Raw genomic sequence first — 17433 nt, forward strand, 5'->3', positions numbered from 1 at the left:
CATGTAACATGTTATCGTTCCGCCAGTAATTAATTTGCAATTATACTTTGAGTGTCGCTTGCACTAAGGATTGAACCTTCAATCTCCAGAATAGTGTAACTTACAACTGAATTTTACCAAGTACTTTATCCACTACGCAATAAAAAGTCTGCTTGTAGACAAATTTATACACCTCTAAGTTATTAGCCCATTCTTATAACCATTGAATTATTTTTTGCTTGAAACAAATTGAAATCTATTGGTTGCTCATGTTTTGTGTTCGTTTCTGTTTGAGAAAAGACAAGGCGTAAATTGTCGGCCTCTTAAATCAAGGTTTCGTTCTACAAAGTAAATCACCCACAGATTTGAATGAGAAACACATTTGACGCAGTCTATACGTTCACTAACGACGGCTCAAGAAGTTATGATCGCAGTTTAAAAAATACACACGTAGTGGTGAGTGATGCGTTCTTACATTTTTATATTTCTATAGGTTTGCGTATTGATGCGTTAAGCCGCCGTCAACTTGCGTCATGATTTACGACTAAATCTATTAGTTCAGTAAAGTTAAGCGATGTTGAGCCTTGTTGGTATTTTGATGGGTTACCAGTCGAGAATAACAGGAAATATTTGTAAAATAGTCCATGCGAATGTCTAGATGAGTAACAGACTTGTTTGGAGTAAAATTGATGAGAGACAAGCTTCCTAGAACTAGAATATTCGCTGTCATCTTTTTCACTTATAAATATAAATTAGAGTTGCCTTTATGTGTGTCGCGGCATTACAGTTAAACGGTTGATCTAGAACCAAAGTAACCGTAGATTTAATTTAATGTCCTTGGAGGTCTTGAACCTTTTTTAAAGTCGGTACTCATGCACTTATTGATTCGTGCTGAAATAATAACGTTATTATTTAAAAAGCCATTCTTAACATGGGGAGGGGAGGGTGTTTTGTACCTATTCTGTTGTTTAACCTGACAATTGAATAAAAAAACATATCATAAAGCTTTAATTAAACTTGGAAATACGATTTAAAAAATAGCGCGGATCAGTAAGTGCATTACCACCTTAAAGTCGTTATTACGCATAATAACATTGAAAATAAATGTCCCGACATTTTAGAATTACCTTCCCACGCCGACAGAATAGCATAATTTTGATCAGCAAAAAAAAAAAAAAAAAAAAGAAGCTAAAAACAAAAGATATAAGTGAAAATTTTTAGCCTTTTAGTCCAATAATTGCGTATATTTGACATCCTTTCTAAATGGGTTCTTTATGTTTCTTCATTTAAGGCAATCAATCTATTTTAAATCTACGCGAAATTAATATTCCTAAGTTAAATTATTAAACAGTTTAAGTTGGTTACAAACATGAAATATTTCGATTTGATCGGTGGTAGTGTGGATAAAGGGCTAGCCTTTATTTTTAATATTTTATGACATCTTTTCGGATTCAAATTTCACTAAATAACTGCCTTTTTTTTACTATTTTAGTTATACCTTAATCGATATCTAATGTAACTGTATACTTTCTTCAAATGTATATTGTCTAACTCGGGAATTTTCCGTTGAATACGGGAATCCGCACGGAATTTCGAACGGAACCTTTCATTATCCATGGAGGTAGCATGCTCTCGTAAAGTCTTAAGCAATTCGTAATTGTATTTTAAGTGTCGTACGCACTGAGGATTGAACCTTCAATCCCCCAGAAGAGTGTAACTTGCAACTGAATTTTCCCAAATACTCTGTCCACTACGCGTCAGGTCCTGTCGAACAATTGTGGCATGAATTTCCGAATTCAACAGAAAGATTTCCGGGTCTGACAGAAGGATTCCAAAATTCGACAAAATTATCAATCATCATCTCCAAAATTCAGAAGCATAAAGTGAGCACTTATAAAGGTCAAACGCTACTCGAGTTTAAGGGTTAATGTGATTGATAGACTGACAGTTTACTGATAAGAATATGAGAAGACGCAAACTGATGAATTGAATGAACTAAATCTGATTACGTATGAAGACAGTTTATAACAAATCTTTGTTGACATTCGATTTGGAGATGACCATTTTGTAGGCCACAAGGAAATGGTAATGTATTTTCAAGACGAGAAAACCTTCAGAAGAAACTTTGTTCATGGAAATTCTGCTACAGGCTAGACATATAGAGGGGAAAGGAAAGTTTATCCATTTTGGTAGTAAAACGAATTATTGCTGCAATTATCTTACCAATATAAGGAACCAATATTGGATCTCAATCGAGCACTTTTCATGGAAATGATGATATGGTATTTGTTAGGAATATGTACGAGTCGGCTGTCTAAAGCCGCAAGCGTCTTCAGTTAGTGAAAATGCTGTTCCGCAGAGTTCATCATGCTGTAGTGTTATACACACTTACATACCCTTTAACACGTAAGAAACCAACACGTTGTAGACTCCGTCGCAAAAACAATGACCAGGAAAAAATCGACTCAATTTTCCCCCCCCTTGAAACAACCACATTTATTTCCGGGTACTTTCCCGAATAAAACGTGATGGTGAACAGTCTCTCTGACCCTTATTCTCTCGAACGTTATTCTCGGTCTGCGCACGTGTTCTTCTTTTTATAATCTTTTTCTTCTTTGCCGTGACGTCATCTCGCACACGGTGCGATTATTTGCATACAGTTGCCATACGCGTGTTACAATACAACTGAATATCAAAAGATTTCTACGATTCTTTTGAAATTTCTCGTCAATTCACCACAAACGCAAAGATTACAGCGAACAGCTGTGCACTAATGTAGAATGAGGCTGCAGAAAGCGGATTTGAACGCAAAAGCAATCAGTAATATTGTTGAAGACGATTTCAATTCATAAAATAGTTTATAAAAATAAAAAAGAAGAGAGTCAGAAAAAAAATTCGAGAGACGGGTTACTTGCGTACGCGTATGTGTAATTAAGAAAGAAAGACCGATATACAGATACACCGTATTGCTATATCTAGTTAGAATGGACGCGTCCGGTTACCCGTTGGTAAAGTCGCCCTGGACACGTTCTCTGACATTGCAATGATGACCAGAAAAAACAAAACTAAACAAAACGAAAAAACAAACAGAAAATCCCCGCTGAAAATCAGGTGGTTTCGTCGAACACTCGAACCTTTTTATCAAACACGACTCCTGTTATGTAATGCCATATGTAGTTCTTGCAAGTAAGATGCAAACGCGACTCGTTTCGGGGGGAGGGAGTGCATTACAGGCATTTAAATATGATTGTTATTATCATGTTTCACATTTCTAAAATAAAAAAAATTCTTATTCTGAACTCTATTAATTGTTTGTATAGTGTTTACAAACAAGCCTCCTTTGCTATCTACACGTGAGACAGAATAATGACGTCGGTTAACTAAGAGAAAAAGACAATCAATAAATATAAAAGCGAAAATGTATGTTTGTATGTTTGTATGTATGTATGTATGTATGTGTGTTTGTGTATCCGCTAAAAACTTTCGACAGACAGAACAAAAATTCACAAACTTTATATCGTATTAAAGCTCTATCCTTCTCCCGAAAAATATCGAAAAATTGGCCAACAACGTTAATTTTTTAACCCTGAAATTGACAATTTTCTACAGGAGGGGGTCAACAAAAACCGTCCTCTCATGACGACGACCGGTTCTACGCATGTTTCAGATGACGTCATGACCTGATTTAGTTTAAATATTTGAAGAACTGATTAAATTTCATGTACGTCGTGTTAGCTCAGTTGGTTAGAGCATTGGTTCATTATCTAAACGCTTTGGGTTCGAATCGTGGTGTGAGATGTCTTTTTTTTTTCGATTTTTTAAATTTAAATATTGAACCAGTGTTATTTAAGCCATTTTTCACGTAACGTTCGTTTTTCTGTTTTTTTTTTTTTTACTTCGCTTATTCTTAGGTTTTCATTAACACCCCTGACCGACAACACACACCCAAAAACACTCGGGTACCCACCGATTTTTTAAATTTTAATATCGAAACAGGCTTATTTAAGCCATTTCATGTGTTCTTTTAACGTTCGTTTTTCTGTTTTCTTTTTTCGATTTTTTCATTTAACATCGTTCGTTTGCCTTACGTTAGTTTTTTTTTGTGTTTTTTTCGATGTTTTGATTACCCCTCTCTCGGGTACCCCCGCTTCGTTTTTATGTTTTCTTTTTTTACTTCGCTTATTCTTAGCTTTTCATTAACAATCACACACACATACAAACACTCGGGCAACGCCGGGTATATTCCCGCTAGTATTACATAAGTAAACTTTATTTTGAAAGAGTGTCATTATAGCAGTATGATTTTGATTCTTTCAAAAACATTGTGGCGTTTGAGCTGTGACATTAAAAGATTTCTCAATGTTATGAGCCTTTCATACTACTGCTCAACCATATCCGTGGCAGGACAATAATGTACCGCAAGTTCTATCTCCAAGCAACAATAGTAACCAGTTAAGCAGCTTACATGTTTTACTTACAGTCTGGTATTTATAAATGGTTTCCTCTAAATATGACCAGCGTCAACGTCAGCTAACGCATGTGTTTTGATGTGCTAAAGTAATTATAGCTCTAACTAGATATGATAGCATTTCTTGACTCTAATTTTACGACCATAAAAAGCAAAACAGACAAGCAAAAAAATAAAGCAACACTTGCATTATCTATGTTATGAGTAGGGCTAGGACAACAGCATATTCTTTTCATTATTTTGACTCTCGAGTATATATCAGTTAATATGTTTTTAGATAGAGTGATGTGGTTCTCGATTGGTTAACTGTGTTTAACTGTGTCAAATATATACTCGAGAGTCAAAACAATGAAAAGAATATTCTCTTATCATAGTCCTAATTATGAGTATTCGTTAATAAGAAAAAACGATAAGAAACAGCTGAGTGACAAATAGAAAGTAAGTCATTAGTTGCTACGTTTGCTAGTATAAACATTAGCTAAAATATATTTGCTAAGATAAGGGTGGTTTATATTGTATACAGGTAACCTTTTAAAACTGACCGCCTGCCCATAACGTTGTTACTATGATTGTAACTTTGCAGAATTCTTGTAGCAGAAAAAAGTTTGATTTGAAATTCTATTAGAATCGGCTATTCGGTTTCTTACTTTAACGAAGTCAAATTATTACAGCGTCTAGTGCATTCGACATTTGTGTCATGCTTGTCTGGCGTTCTCATAATGAGCAATACATTTTAGACGGTTTCGTTTCATCTATTCAGACCTGTCATTAAATTAGATTTAGATTTTGTCAAAATCGTACTCACATGTTTAACAGAAAGAAATGCAATCATAAACAAACATGTCGTTTATCATTTCTGACATTTTTGACAAGTCATGAACAAATGCATTCAGATAATTATGGAAATTTTGAAATTCAATTTCAGTGTCCGTTGTCTGCACTCACCACCATCAACCGCTGCCATTTTATTAATTGATCCCCTCTTTTTGATTCAAATAAAAATTGACTAAATTTTTTTGCATTATATTTGAAAACTAACGGAATGAAGTTACTATTTCTTGATTATTTCCGTTTATATAAAGTTTATATATGTTTCTATATTTGTATGTACGTAATCTTAAACTAATTAACTGATTATTATGAATTTTGGAACACAGCTGTTAAGGTTAGGTGTAGTTAGCTATATTCAGTGTAATTTAGTTTTATTCAAAAGAAGGCAAAGAGGAACAAGTGGAATCAATTCGTAAAAATTAAAATATCTCCAATTTTTATGAAATTTTAATATTATGTGTTATGTGTTATCATCGCTTGCCGGATAATATAATCTGGTGTTTCCGTGTCGTTTCTGGAACGGTTGTTACATCCTGGGAACAGCAACCAGCTCTCCGGATGTTAAACACTATAAAACTGTAAACCACCCACTTTAAATCAAGAGGTTGACATATCGTTGACTACATCTGCTTGATGCGCCTTCTTTTTGGGTTCTAGACGTCATTAATTTTCTCTTGATAATTATCTGGGTTTGAACCGTCAGTGCTGAACTTGAACGTTGTATGAAATATGCGTACAAAATATTTTCTTTAAAAAAATAAAATTATTTTATTTAAACTTTATAGAAGGAACATTTTTAGAACTCGAAGATTGAGACACGCGATTCCTTTTAACGGGATTCCAATTTCAACTGCTCTGGACCGACTGTCGATTCGCCTTCTTTATAGAGAGATAGAAAGGGAAACATAGTTGAATATATACATGATTATCGCTGCATCTTTCCAGATGATCGCCGTCACATTGAGTTCTCCCCATCTTAGATGATTTTGGGTAAATCGTTCAAGCCATTTAATGTGCCTTTGACGCAATGCCCATGTCTCCGATGAATACACAGGTCTTGTAAGCGCAGATCCTTGTCCTGTCTGTGATGCCACATTCAGACCGCACTCTATTCTCCAACCTTCCAAAAGCTACAACGACCTTTTGAATTCGTCTGTGAATTTCAGTGTCAAGGGAGCCATCCCGCAACAGAGAACAACCAAACTAGACAAATGAATCGACTACTCCTAGCCTAGCACCACAGACCATGATGTTCGGCTCCCCGTATGACTGGCCTGGTGCAGAAGTGGACATCAACTTTGTTTTAGATAAACTGATGTTCAGACCAAAGGCAGTGCAGGAGTCAGCAAAGCGATCCATTATATGCTGCATATCAGCCTCAGTGTGTGAACCCCTCCACCCCCCAAAACAGCATTGTCTGCATACAGTAGCTCCTTAACTAAGACATGATGCAGCTTGGTTCTGGCATAAAACCTTCTAAGATAAAAAAATGCGACCTGTGGTTCGAAACTTTAATATGACACCCTTATCACAATCCTGAAACGCATGAGCAATTAGAGCAGCAAAATATATAGAGAACAGAGTAGGGGTAGGGATACCACTTTGTTTGGCACCATTGTAAACTGGGGTTTCATCAGACAATTTTCCGTTAAAGGAGACTTAAGCTTTCACGTTCCTGCGCAGTTCCTTGAATATTCTAACAAAGGTTAGAGGACACCCTACTTTTTCTAAGATCAACCCGAGAGCATACCTGTTGACGGTGCCAAATGCTTTGGTCAGATCCACAAACACTTGGTACAGTGGCATTTGTTGCTCAATGCATTTTTCCTGAACTTGAGGATCGAAAAAAATCATATCCATAGTCCCTCTGCCATGTATAAAGCCACTTTGTGACTGAAAAACATCCTTCAGTAGCTTGTTTAAGAGAAATCATGCGAGACTTTTCTCAGCAGCTTCCAACAGCGTGATTTCACGGTAGTGGTCACAAACATTCTTCTGTCCTTTTCCTTTAAACAAGGTCACAAAGACACCATCAATCCAATCCTGTGAATCTCCTCAATAAAACCAAGGATAGCATCAGCAATATCACACGTCCAATATTAAGAAGTTTCACCTGAAGACCATCCAAACCAGGTGCCTTGCCACCGCTAACTTGTGCAATAGGCAACTGCACCCAATCTAGGTTAAACAAACGATCCATTCTTAAAACATCAATAAAGTGCTCCTGCCATCTTTTCAAAATATTTTCTCGATCCTGAATCACAATATAACAATCTTACCATCTGTCGACATCAGGGGAGATATTAAAGAGGTAGGTGTACCAAATAATTGACGCAGGAGTCCATGAATTCCTTCGAATTCTTTGTATCAAACGCCTTTTGGATCTGCTTTTTTATATTCATCCACCATTGGGTTTTCATTTTTCTTAGCTCACGTTGCAATGTGGCTTTGACCTCTTTGGATTTTCGCAAATTAGTTGTATGATCAGAATGATTTTCACGAAGATTCATAAATAGCCTCTTTATTTATCAGCAATTGATTAATTTCAAGATTGTTGTCGTTGAACCAGCCCTGTTCTTATTCCTTTTGAAGCCCAAAACTTCAGTATCAGTAGAATGAGTCTTGAAATCCATCCATGTGCCATAAAATGCAAAATTATGAAGCTTTTCCACCATACGCTTTTGAACTTCAGGCAACTGTAACTTGGTGACATCAATACGGCTAGGTACCATAACGCCACTACGACGAACTTTCTTACGAATTCGTAGATTAAACTTTCCTCTCACCAACTTGTGATCGGTGTCACATTCAGCACTGCGCATGGCACCAACAGTATATGCATATTGAAAGCCTGGTTTTCGGATTATGATAAAGTCAATAAAATGACTATACCTTGAACGTGGATGTGTCCAATTAGCTTTGTGCTTCAGTTTACTGTGAAAAAAGTGTCACAGATAGCAAGATTAAATTCTGAACAGAACTCTAGTAGCTTAAGGCCATTAGTATTTATGGTACTGATACCATAGTGGCCAAGAGTATTCCAGATCTCATAGTTTTCCCCAACACGGGCGTTGAAATCACCAAGAATAAGAAGTTTTTTCATTAATTGGTGTAGATACAACAACGGAGCGCAGCCACTCGTAGAAACACAAGATATCATCTTCATTCGCTCGAAGGATTGGTGCAAGAATAGTGATGAATCTGTTGTGTGAGAGAGGAACACAAAGTTTCATGATGCCGTCACAGATGCTGGAAAGAAATTCTGCAGTATCAACCAAGGATGTTTTAATCGCAAAACCGACTCAACCATATCCACTATGGACCCCCCCGGTTTACCAATCCAGAAGAGCGTATATCCATATCCTGATAGTACCTCTGTCATTTTATCTTCTCCTGAGAGACGGGTTTCTGATAGATCAGCAATATCTATATTATGTCTCCGTAGTTCTGCAGTGACAAGCGCTGTCCTGCACTCTGGTCGGTTGAATTACCCTTTAGCACAAAATAGTACGTACATGCCAAAAGCATACGTTGAGTTTTACTTCTTTTTGAAGATAATTTTTTTTCTTCATACTTACATGAACCACCGTTAGCAGCAGGAGACTCACCAGTGACAGTATGACAAACAATTCTTGGTGTACCTTTTCTAGCACTTTCCAGGAATCTGGATGGGAAGTGCTTTTCCTAAATAGAGCTGTTTTATCAAGGAACCCCAACCAGATAGAGTTGGCCTCTGTCATGAGAAAGAACAACAACGATGTTAAGATAGGATTCCTGTCGCTTTTGTGCAGATTTGTGATAGTGTACCTCCAACTGGTCAGGTCTGTACACGTTGCCACTCCTTCATAGGACTAGCAGTAGAAATGAATGACAGATACAAGTTAACAAGATATGAAAAAAGATAACACATAAAAAGGAACCCCAAGTAACATCTGCACATCATTGTATTAAAGTGACAAGCGCTTGTACGACACGAGTGCCACCGCAACTATAACCTAATGACAAGACATTGCAAGATGATCGGTAATTGCTTTGGCCGCAAATTTTTTGTAAGAGTATCCACTCTTAGAAGAATTACCTTCACCACGGCTTGTAGGAGCTCTTTTTACGCCCCTAATGTCATGACTGGGACTTAGATAACTGGGCATCAGAGAATAGTCCGCACACCGATGAGTCATGTTCGCCGCAGTCAGCAAGGTCTAAGTTCCTATACTGGAGATTTTCGTTTAGAACTGATTATACTTAGCACTTTATCCTTTACGTCACGGTTTCTGAGTTCAACACGATGCATCTGAAGAAAGTTGAAAATTACGAAAACTTGTTAAAATAACATCCAAGATTAGAACAGTAGATTAGAACATCCAAGATTAGAACAGTAATCCGAATGATACCAATTATCAATCCTCATGTAAACAAATTCCGAAACATGAAATGGATGTGGCTTTTCTCATCCTTACCAGGGAACACACTACAAAATCGCACAACAGATTGAAATAAGTAATAAGATAATATAATGTATGTGTAGAGAAATTGATAGAAAATAGATGAATAGGATTCATAGATAATAGATAAGAAAGAAGAGATAAAAATAGATGAACAAAAGAAGATGTGTGTCGATGTATTGCATGAAGAAATACTTGGACGAGATGAATAACTTGATGATGATGGCGATACCATAATACATTGGAATTATTGTTATGTTTATAATTGGGAAATATATTGCTTAACAAATATCTTAATATTACCGGGGTTATATTATTTGTATTATTCGAACTACATTTCTCATCTTAAATGTTATTCTCATAACGTTTTGTCGAATTCATGAATCTGTATAGAATTTCTTACCTTATGAGAATAACATCCAAATTGAGAAAATTGGTCCGAATCATCATCATCATCATCATCATCATCATCATCATCATCATCATCATCATCATCATCATCATCATCATCATCATCTACTGCAGCATAACAACTAATGATTAATTTCTTTTCCGATATCAAAAGTCTTTTTTTTTCTATTTCTAGTTATTTAATTCGCCAAATCAAATCAAATCAAAATGAATGAAACCAATTTTTCAGAGATTATACGATAAGAAAATATCTGAAAAATATTTAAAGTTACAGGTCAAACTTACAGTCAAATAGAGAATAACGCCGGAAAAAAATACGACGAAGCCAACTTGTGCAGCATCCCACAAGGGAAATGCTGTATTAAATTGGTTGTTTACAAACTAGAAATTAAACCTACCCTAGAATATATTTGACAAACACAATTCGCTCTACGCGACGAGGCATACGTATTTTACAACTTCTTTTTCTCCTAGAAACAAGTTTTCCATTGCATCCGCATCCATATATGTTTTTTTACTTTCAACATTCAAGACTTTTGCGTACAAGCTAGTTGCTTTTGAGTTAAAGCTAGTTGCATATTTTGCAAGTATACAAAAAAGAAAAGAAAATGCTACACTATTATAATATACACTGATCCACAAAGAGGATACAATGCTTGGAATGATTGTTTCATGACAACAGATATAAACCTTCATTAACCCTCTTATAAAAGTGGAAGTGATGCTCGCGTGGATATTACCATGACAACAGAACAGATACTACATTACACAGCTACAAAAAAAAAAGAAGATAATTCATTGGAGAATGATATCATAACCACAGAACAAGTACGATATAATCTCGCATAAAAAGCAGATGGTAATTCCTGGGATGATGGAATCATGAGAAGCGAACATATATTGCATTATCTTCCAAAATAATACCTGGGATGATGGTGGTTAATCAGGCGAAGTTGTTGGCGGTAATTTCATTGACAGTGACGAGGATGAAGAACAAGGGTTTGGTAATGGGCAACATGATGATTTTAAATAAACAGCAGAATCCGTTGGAAAACTTTTCGAGAACCCTAACCCAACAAAAAAAAATCTAGATGATGAAACAATATATATGAGGAGTGATCATGAGTACAGACTTCGCCTAAATCCATAAAGTGATGCTGCCTCGACTATACAAATGGTGCAGTGTATCAATCAATGAAGAAACTGCGATAGAACTTTCCAGTGGACGTTTTAGTTTCTATAAGGGCTGCTATTTCTGATCTCATTTAGTCTAATTCATCGTTGTCAATTTGTTCTTCGTACCGTGATAACTTTGGCAGGTAACTTTTCTGAGAGAATAATTTCTTGTCTTGGGAGAAGTGGAAGCATATTTCCTCTGATTTTTATCTTCTGTTTTTGTTTGGCAAGTTTTACTTGAACGCATTTCACTGTCCATAATAACATCCACTTTCCCTCTATCTTCTATCTGGACTCTTGTATCAGTCTTTTTTTTTACTCCTTGGATAAGAAAGTAGTTCATTTCTGTCTTCCTTAAGGCTACATAGTATATGATGGTGTTCTCATCTGGTTTTATGCATAAAACTTGTGAAACAAGGTGTCATATATGGAAACAGATATGCCTTTTTATCCTTCAAGAGAAACTGGATACATTAACATTCTTTGTTAAAATCTCATTTGATGCATTATTCAGCTTCAAACAGTGCTAGTAGTATAAGACCTTTTACTGTGTAATTGATATTACCGATTTTTAAGTCTCATAATTTCATCATTGTCAACGGTTCCTTATTACTTATTAAAACCTGTCCTCTATTAATAGAGTGGGTACCACTTGTGCACACGGTGAACATATTGGATTTATGTTTATAATTAGTCAGGGTTTACTTCATATGAGGAGTACTCTTGTGCCGTGGTGACCTGACAAACCGTCATGCAAAGAGGCCGACAACACCTAAGGATAATGTTTAGTATGCGTTCAATCTTCTCAATTTCTTTATTAAAATGAGAAAGGTGGAGAGAATTGAATGCCATTTGTGGATTCTCATATGTCATTTCTCACTTGGACGCTCTTTATCGCACCAACTGCAGATTGCTATCTTTTGACGGCAGTAGTTCACAAGTTCATTTTGGAATTCACTCTGACTGTAATTTGTAAGGCCTACTTGCTCAGGCATAATTTACCATAATCCCCACGGATCCAATTAAGGAAAATTTCAACCATTTCTGAGGCTCTTTTCTTAACGGCTACATTAATTTCTGCTTACTAAATGCGTCTTCTTTTATATCTATACAAACCAATACTGATGCCCCGTCTCTATGCTGTTCCTAATTATTGTTCAAAATCTGAAATATTTCAAGAGAGATCTGCAGATGTACTTGTATTTAAATTTTGGTTTATGAGATGACCACCTTTTCACAAAGTTATCTATAAAATACTGCTTTGGGATAATATTAGAACGATAGAACTACAATTAAGAGAAGTTACCTTTTTTGTTTGTTTCAACCGTAGTTGCCTCACTCTTTTACCTCCATTGATGTTAATTCTCGCGTCTCTACTTCTTATTTGGACTTTCTAAAGAAAGCCCGAATAAGAAGAAATATGACGTAGTTATGACGTCTCTACCAAAGATCCAACTCTCTTTTTGTCGATCGGTCTTTTACGTGTAACTCTTTTCGTTTTTTTACTCTTTTTCATCTCCAAACAAGGCGTATTGCCACTTGGACGTAATGGGTTACTACTTAGAATCCTGTCTAACTGGGGATTGTAGAGAGTTGAGCAGTGAGATATCTATTCATATTACATTTAAATTTCTGCAGGTCACCATAGACGTGAAAGCAGGAAACAGAGACGGAATTCCAAAGTCTAGTACTCCGATAGAAGAAACTATTAAAGTAGAAGGCTTTCCGAAATCTATGGTTTTACTAGATTTAAAAATCATACATTACAAACATAATAGCACATTTAATAAAGAAAACAGTGACTAAATAAAAATAAATTTTAGGACACATGTAACTGAACAAAAGAAGAGGACGTAAAAGTCAGTATAACCTTTTTTTTTAGAAAAAAGCCCTGCCATTGGCAAATAAAACATTAACCTTTGGGAGAAATCTGATTAAATTTGATTTGGCTAAACACTACGTGTAAATATAAAAGCATTCGGTAACACGAATTCCATGCATTTTAACTTCATCATGGGATGAAATGCGGAAGCCTCTGTGTAGCTTAATCGTCATAAATATATTTTTATAACTTACTATAAACGTAAATTTTCAGTTAAATGCAAATAATTACTCCAAAGTCACTCTCACAATTGTGTTCTATTCTCTATTTTTCTTTTTCTTTATATATATATATATATATATATATATATATATATATATATATATATATATATATATATTAGAAGGGAAACATAGCGTTGCCCAGAATTGAATGATGATGGACGAATGTTCCATATTCTCATATTTTTATTGTCATCGAAATCGGTGAAATCGCCCATTTTTTAAATGAAATCGATTGATTGCTTGTTTTAGTTAGAGATCCATCGTGGGGCATCGGAAGGAAACTCCACATGCCTCCCCGCAATGGCTTATTCCACAATACATTGTAGTCTACATTGCTCTAATCTGGATTTTATAATTTTTTTTTAATATATAACGGTTTAAATTAAAGTTTAAAATGTGAAAGTTAAGTATCATGGTACAATTGAGTTCTAAACACAAACATTCATTTCGAACGCACCCTTGTCATATCCAAGAACCTATAGTTGAGTTTATATGCAGGGACTTTCAACTTGTGATGTAATAAAACTTCTCGAATGCACTTGTGATGTTAGGCTGTATAAAGTGTTAACTTTGATCAAAATCGCCCGTTCCTTCTTCTATCGTTTTTTTTTTCAATTCGATTATGGATACTGAAGACATTCTGATATAAAACCTAAATAAAGTATATTTGTATGAAATTTCATAAAGGTCAACCCAGCCGTTGCGGAGTTGCGAGGGAACGAACCCCTCCTCCCCACACATACAAAGTTCCATTATATATATATATTTATATATATATATACTAGCAAAAGTACCCGTCGTTGACTGGGTTAAAAAACAGCCTACAGAAAATGGACTCTGATTTATTAAAGTATGATAGGTTATGAAAAGGAAGGGTTGTAAATTTGGGTTGAATTTGGGGGTATCAAAACCAAAGAAAAAATATGATTAAAGTAAAAACAAAATAGATAAACCCCATAATTTATTATTACATACCTGTTGACACTGAAACACTTATCACAATATTCTGTGGATCTATATTAAAAAACCTTGTTAAACTTTGTGACATATTTTCATTCTATGGAGGTCAGGCGCGAACGAACTTTATAATTTTATTATACCATATTTCTTCAAACTGAAACATAATTATCAAAGTATACTTACGCAGATAGATATGAAGAGTCTTTATAAAAGTTTGTGCCTATTTTCATTCTATGGAGGCCAAGCGCGAACGCAGATCCCACAATTTTATTATACCATCCCTATTTAAGTTAAAACATACTCATCAAAGTATTCTTATGTACATCTATATCAAAAACACTTGTAAATGTGTTTTTTTTTTAATTTTTAAATTTTTTATTTCTCTACTTTGTGGACCAGGTGCGAACGCAGACCCCACAATTTTAATGAACCATCGTTCTGCCAGATCAAACATACCCATTCCTGTGTCTCGATACATCTATCATTATATGTAATCATTTTTTTTTAAATAGTCAACCATATAGGAGCTTATTCGTGACCACACACAGCTTTATATTATATATATATATATATATATATATATATATATATATATATATGTATATGTGTGTCGTGCACTCATTAGTGTGTATGTGTATATTTGTTATTTGTCGCCATGGATATGTGCATAAAACAAAACTATACTAATAAAATTGCAAATCAATGATACTAAACACTAATATTTATTCCTTTGAATATAGTATATGAACTTGATGTTTTGCCTTACAGCCTAACATAACAACTGAAAATCAATGATTTCCTTTTGAAAATGATGGAAAAGTCAATGAAATAAAATTTCTCTTTTGTAATAATTTCATTCGTAGAAAATCGTTACGTTTACAAAAGTTTTGAATATTTCATACTTTAAAAACAAGACAATTGCATTGACGAAAACATGTCGTTCAAAAGAAATCTTGTTTTAAGTTTTACATTTGTTCTTTGAAATTTAAGATATCAATGTAAAACACACTTACATCCTGTTATTGTTTTCTAAACGTATGACTTGCAAAGAAAAATAAAAATGTATAGAATCCTTATTTAAATGTTTACTGTGATGAAAGGTAGACTATATCTAAATTTAATAATGTGTTAGGATGTTTTGGTTATCGGTTATAAATTAACAGTAATATTATGTCGTAAGTATAAAATATTCAGTGTACCGAAAATCATTTAATAGAAGTAGGTGCACTTGGTATGGTCACACACCTGGCTGGAAGAAAACAATATAACAATTTATTGTTAAAAATGACAAAATCGTTGGACACACTGAAAAAACATTTAACAGAAACAGGTGCGCTTATCTGGGATACGCACATTGCAAGACAATAGCAACACAACAATGAAATAATCGTTAATTAAAGCCGGGCGACGTGGCTTGTCAAAAGTTGGATAATTTTTATTGGAATCACCTGTAACTAGTTCGTATCAGAAGGAAACACCTTTCACTGAAAAATTCACCCTTTTGGCGTGGCTATATCGAAAATATAACGATATAATCATTATTGTCAGTGGCGGTGAAAGAGTGTGTGTTAATGAAAAAGGAAGGCGCACACACAAAAATTCGACCGGTGGTTATTCCCGGGCCCAAATTTTAATAACAAGTTGTAATTCCTTTAAAACGTTTATGTAGAACTTCGCTGCCGATGTAGTCACGCTCAAACATACATATTGATTCAAAACATTAACGACACTCTATGAAAGGCTAATTCAAACCCTGAAGTATCAACGAAGTAGATATACCAGATAATTGACCAAAGGTAAAATGAGATTTATATAAAATACACAGAAAAAAGAACGGCCCAAATCACTAAAAAACATAACTTGTTTTCGAATTATGTGGAATGTTCTAACAGAACAACAGAGAAGAAATGTATCATTACCTTAATAATCTTAAACGTTTCTCGATGAATAGAAAGAATTCCATAAATGAAAAAGGGACACATGACCTTTTGTATATAGATTATAAGATCCCGAAAGAAGTAAAAAAAAAGAACATGGCCATGGTATAAATCAACTACAAGAAAGTTACCACTCCCTTAAGCATGGATAATCGAATGCTTGAGAATTTATAAAATCCATACTATTAATAAAATTCTAAATGCTTATTTATTTATGTGAGTGTGTATATATACCGATAAAACTTTAGAACGGTGCACCGAAAAAAAATTTTCCCTGGAAGGTGTGAGTCCCTAGATTGTCCTTATCTATTCCTAACGAACAACGCCGAGTCACACAAAAGCCCGTAATATAGGTTTTTGGGCCGTTTCGTGCATTGCCGAAAAAGTTACCTGCCTATGTCAACGGAATTTAGCACTGTCAGTATACAGTTGTTGTAACATCTTCCGGTATACGGACAGGACTTGTGGCGCAATGGATAATGCGTCTGACTACGGATCAGAAGATTCCAGGTTCGAATCCTGGCAAGTTAATAATTTTAACCATCATTTTATCCAACGTTTACTCATTATCCCTACCCTTAGGGTATTTTTTTTTCAGTAATTTTGTTTTATGTGTATGGGAATTTCCCATCCTTCGAGTTCACAGAGCAAGCGTTGATGGTAAGACGATGTTGAGTGTACTTGATGTTGAGTGTACTCGATTTTGTATTTGACTCGTCGTTGTGTGTGCCGACATGGCGCAGCTGCTAGTATTAAATAAAATCATCAATATGATTAAAAAACAATGGAAACCTGGAAATTTTAACTGATCCTTGGAAGACAATACCTAACCGAGATGAGAAGATTAATACTGTTCATCATAGCCATTATGCCACGTAACGACATAACAATGAAATTTTCACTCACCTCTGATCCATTCGGGCGGAATAAAATAGGAGCCGTTACTTTTTGAATGCCCCTTATATATATATATATATATATATATATATATATATATATATATATATATATATCTCCCTTTCTGCGTGTTTTTTTTTTTTTGCATAAGCAAATATCTGCGTCCATTTATAGATGGAATAATATACCAGCTCGAAGAAAATGTTTTAACGAAAACTAAGTTTCC

General features: G+C 34.9%; 1 non-coding gene across 1 annotated transcript; it reads left to right on the forward strand.

Moving 5' to 3' along the window:
* The first annotated feature begins 16768 nt into the window (after window positions 1-16768).
* On the forward strand, window positions 16769-16841 carry Trnar-acg (transfer RNA arginine (anticodon ACG)). Its single transcript has one exon. It is a non-coding gene; the product is annotated as a tRNA-Arg (tRNA).
* Window positions 16842-17433: the final 592 nt, after the last annotated feature.

Source organism: Euprymna scolopes, chromosome 37 (assembly GCF_053919585.1).
Source record: "Euprymna scolopes isolate OS-2025 chromosome 37, ASM5391958v1, whole genome shotgun sequence".
Taxonomy (NCBI): domain Eukaryota; kingdom Metazoa; phylum Mollusca; class Cephalopoda; order Sepiida; family Sepiolidae; genus Euprymna; species Euprymna scolopes.